This window comes from Triticum dicoccoides, chromosome 6B, assembly GCF_002162155.2.
Source record: "Triticum dicoccoides isolate Atlit2015 ecotype Zavitan chromosome 6B, WEW_v2.0, whole genome shotgun sequence".
NCBI lineage: Eukaryota > Viridiplantae > Streptophyta > Magnoliopsida > Poales > Poaceae > Triticum > Triticum dicoccoides.
The window spans coordinates 42,858,962-42,864,149 of NC_041391.1; positions in this window are offsets into that span (position 1 = coordinate 42,858,962).

Sequence of the window (5,188 nt, forward strand, 5' to 3'; positions counted from 1 at the left end):
TCCGAGTTGACGTGGAGGCTGTTTTTGATGACCTGGGAAGTCATCGTCGGCGCGACGGCCGATCGGGCGGTCATGACGAAGCCGCCTAGTCAAAGAGTTTGGCCTAGAGCCAGGGATCCCCCAGAGATGATGTTGTCCTTGACAACAAGGCGAGCCATCAAGCCTTACAGCGACGACACAGTGGAACTCTCAATGAAAGCACCAATGTCGGTGTCAAAACCGGCGGATCTCGGGTAGGGGGTCCCGAACTGTGCGTCTAAGGCTAATGGTAACAGGAGGCTGGGGACACGATGTTTACCCAAGTTCGGGCCCTCTCAATGGAGGTAATACCCTACTTCCTGCTTGATTGATCTTGATGATATGAGTATTACAAGAGTTGATCTACCACGAGATCATAGAGGCTAAACCTTAGAAGCTAGCCTATGATTATGATTGTTATTGTCCTACGGACTAAACCCTCCGGGTTATATAGACACCGGAGGGGGCTAGGGTTACACAGAGTCGGTTACAAAGAAGGAGATCTACATATCCGAATTGCCAAGCTTGCCTTCCACGCAAAGGAGAGTCCCATCCGGACATGGGACGAAGTCTTCAATCTTGTATCTTCATAGTCCAACAGTCCGGCCAAAGTATATAGTCCGGCTGTCCGAGGACCCCCTAATCCAGGACTCCCTCACCCTTAAAAAGAGAAGAGACTCTAATACCAATTGAAAGGCTCTATATGGTTGGCTAGAGGGGGGGTGAATAGGCAACTACGATTTTTTAGCTTTTCCTAACAATTTAGGTTTAGCAATAAAAAGGTTGTCTAGATATGCAACTAGGTGGACAACCTGTATGATGCTAACAACAACAACACAAGCAAGCAAGCAAGCTAAGGATACAACACAATACAAGCTTGCACAAAGTAAAGGTAAGAGATAACTAGAAGTGGAGCTAGTGAAGATGAGGATGTGTTACCGAAATTCCTTCCCTTTGAGGGGAAGTATGTCTCTGTTGGAGCGGTGTTGAGGCACAATTGAAAGATCGTGAATGTCGCCTAGAGGGGGGGTGAATAGGCGCTTTAAAATATTTACTGTTTAGGCTTGAACAAATGTGGAATAAACCTAGCGGTTAATTTGTCAAGAACAAAACCTACAACAACTAGGCTCACCTATGTGCACCAACAACTTATGCTAAGCAAGATAAGTAACTATGTGATAGCAAGATATATGACAAAGAACAATATGACTATCACAAAGTAAAGTGCATAAGCAAAGGGCTCGGGTAAGAAACTGAGGCACGCGGAGACGACGATGTATCCCGAAGTTCACACCCTTGCGGATGCTAATCTCCATTGGGAAATTGATTTTATACCCCTAGTTGTGTCACCCTCAGCGGGTTTGCCCCTAGTTTCCATAAACCCTCGTTCTTACCCAACTCACTTTCGTTTTCTTATGCTTTTGCCCTTCCAGCACGATTTCGTCCAGTCAGCGCCGTTTGACCGCTACCGGCACTAGATTTTGGACATTTTTGCCCCTGTGGCTGCTAACTTCAGTACCCCTTCGTCCTGATCCAGCTCTCATGAAAAACAGAGGAAAGGAAGGCGCGGCCACATTGGAGGGGGGAGCGGGACGCAAGAGAAGAAGGAGCCGGTGCACATGGCGAGCTTGGGCTCATCCAGCTTCTCGCCGGTGACCGGAGGCGTAAGCAATATGGTGGGGTCATGCTTCTCCACCCCTACCCGACATTTTGGGGTTCAAAGCTAGGGTTCGTGACATTTTGGGGGAAATTTGACTTTTTTTAGGTCAACGGGGTCGGGATTGTGCAGCATTCATCAGAGTTTTATCTTCCCGACGAGTCTTATTCCGGCTTGGAGTTTCTGTCGAAGCATCGATGCCCCGGTCATGGCCTTGTTCCTGCCCGCCGTGTATCATGGGGTGGTGCAAGCAGTGGCCGCCGTTTTTTAGGTTGCCCATTGGATGTAAGTTCATGTCAAATTATGACTCTTGATTTTTACTCTCTAATTTTTACTTTTCTAATTATAACTCTTGATTTACAATTAGTTACCAGATGGGTGTGACTGGGTGGTTTGGGTTGACCCAGCTCCTCCATTGCGTGTTGGACTAGCTTTTGAAGACTTGCACGCTGAGGTTGAAGTGAGTTGGATCAAGTGCCACCATTTGAAGAAGGAAAACATTGAGCTGGCAAGGAAGAACAAGGCTTTGAAGAAGAAGATTAGAGAGAGAGAGATGAGATGCTGCTGTTGTGGGCACTGTTGCTTGTGGGAATTAGTATGATAGTTGCACTACTATGGTAATTGTCGAAGAAATTATGCAGTTGTTCGATGTCAGCTATAGTAGTTTGGTATTCCAAGATGTTGTTGTCAAATGTGGTTTGGTGAATGAATTTGATCTTGTACTGGTGAATTTGATCTTGCCAGCTCAATTTGATCGTAAACTTGTGAAATGACACATGAATGACACAAGTTCAATAACAACTAGAATGACACAACATTGTGCATCACATATGAATGACACAAGTTCGAAAACCTTAAGATTAGAACACATTGGCATAAAAACACCAAGCACATAACAACACCATAGCAGACAGTAGACATAACAGGTGTATCTCAAAAGTTTAGCAACATCACACAGTACACATAACAGTAAATAAAAGGTGTAAAAAACACCATCTAGTTGATAACAGCATCTAGAACTTCAGTTTTTTTGCTCCTGGTGTTTCTGGCTGGGTTTGGAGCTTCCCTTGCCTTGCTTCTAGTGTTTCTGGATGGGTTGGGGCCAGTTGGTGGAGCTTGGTTTTGTGCTGGTTCTTTTGATGCAGGAGGAACAAGCTTGATGTCAACACTACTTCCAGTAGCTGACAATGTAGTTGCTGGTTGTACATCTCCACCTCTCTTCTCTTTCACAAACCTTGGAGAAGCTCCTCTCTCTGCTGCTTTTTTATAGTTTTTCCTAGGGCTAAAAATTGCAAATATGTCACAAATTGTAATGTATGCATGAACAGAAATGGATGTGCACAATGCTCCTCACAATGCTCATCTCCAAACCTTTAGTTTTCTCCATTAATGCCTTCATTACTGCTGGTATAATGTTGTGCCCAATGAAATGGTCAATGCAAATTCTTTTTCTTAGGTCAAACTTCTCCATAATATACTGGCTGATCTTGTCAAGCAGGTCAACTAGGTGTAGGCCCTTGTATTTATTGATTCTAGAGTTGAATGATTCAGCTAGATTGTTATTTACATAGTCAACCTTGCTCAACTCAGTGAAATCAGCTCTAGCCTGGATTTTGGTGTGGTGCTCCTCAAGATAGTCCTTCACTTTGAGCTTGCTTTTCAACTGGTTTAGATGATAATTGTGCTTTTTGATGCTGTAAGTAAGTGAGCAAGGCCACAGATTGTCATCATAAAATTTCCCTTTGAATTTCTTGCCAAAATTTTGAGACAAATGTCTCATGCACTCTCTATGTTCAACTCCAGGATAAACATCATCAACAACACTCTCCAGTCCTTTGCAAGCATCAGTATGGATAACTAATCCTTCAGGATGTCCTATAACTTTCTTCAAATTATTGAAAAACCATGTCCAACTCTCAGTGGACTCCACTTCAAGAACACCATATGCAACAGGAAATAACCAATTGTGTGCATCTAGGGCACATGCTGCTACAAGTTGGCCCCTAAACCTACCATGCAATGTAGTTGCATCTACAGCCAAGTATGGCCTGCACCCCTCTAGAAACCCCTTCTGACAAGCTTTGAAATAGACAAAAAGCCTTCTAAAACACTATTTGTAGAATTTCTTTCCTTTTAACTTGTACTCCACTGTGTGATGGTCAATGTCAACAACACTGCCTTGTGATGCCCTCTCTACTTCTGCTTTGAAAGCAAAAAGTAACTAAAAATTGTCATTGTACTTACCATATAACTTGTCAAGTGCCATTTCCTTACCATAATAGCATCTGCTGTAAGGCACCTCAAGACCATACTTCTCTAACAACCTACCCAAGATTTCCTTTGTGCCAATCCCTGGATTTTTTCTGATCCAAGCCATAGAAGCATCTGCAATCCACCTTCTTTTTGCAGCTCTCAATCTTTGAGATCTGTTCACACTAGGACATGTGTGACGGTGGGTTTCACTTTGATCTGAAAATAAAACAAGGAAACAAATGGTTTGTCAGTACAACATTAGTAAAACAAAAAGTCACAATTTTAAAACAAATACTAGTAAACTAAATAGCTTGTACCTGAAACAAAGTGCTCCTCCTCATCAAAGATGCATGCAGCCTCCACTTACACCTGTCATAGGCACATTTAACAGTGAACCTACTCTGGTCACTCTTCAGTGTGATGTACTCAGTTTCAGACTTGATTGAGAATGTTCCAACTGCATTTCTGCAATCAACTGCCCTAGGAAAGGCCACACCTTCCTCAATGCTTGGGTTATCTCTATCATACATCATGACAGGTCTGTCCTCATCTGCATCCTCAAAAGCTCCCATGTCATGATCCTCTTGCCTTTCATCTTCATCAGTATCTAAAAATTCTGCAGGTATGTAGTCTTCATTTGTTGCATGTTCCTGATTATTTTGTTGTACATAACCTGGATAAAGCTTCTCATCCTCCTCATCAGACAAAATAGGTGCATCAGGCAGTGCTTCCTCCACAACAGGATGAAATGTGAAGCTGCTTTCTTTTCCTCTGGTACCAACAGAAACTATGACTGTGGTCTCCATTCTAATAGACAGAAAGAATGCAATAGCTGGATCCATCCTACAATAATGAACACAACATCTACCATGACTAAATCTTCTCTGAATCAAGCCTATGATACTATGGAAAAGAAGATCTGAGACTTACCCCGTCGGGATCTCCCGTGCAGATGCGGTGCCCTTGCCCTTGTCGCCCTGACTGCTACCACATCCACCTTCAACGCTCCCCATAACAGATGGAAAGCTTTTGTCGCCGTCGACGAGGCCACCGCCGCCGTGGCCATGCACGCAGCCATCGCCCTCCCGCGCCGATGCGATTCCCTTCTTCTGGCGGCGGCCGCCGCCTAGGGTTTCTCCATTCTCCCCCATCGTCTGGAAATAGATGTGTTGGTGCTGCAGCGCCGTTCTGGTGGCGGTGCCCTTAGGGTTTCTGGATCTGGTGGTGGCGCCGACGAACTAGGGTTTGGACAGGTAGAGA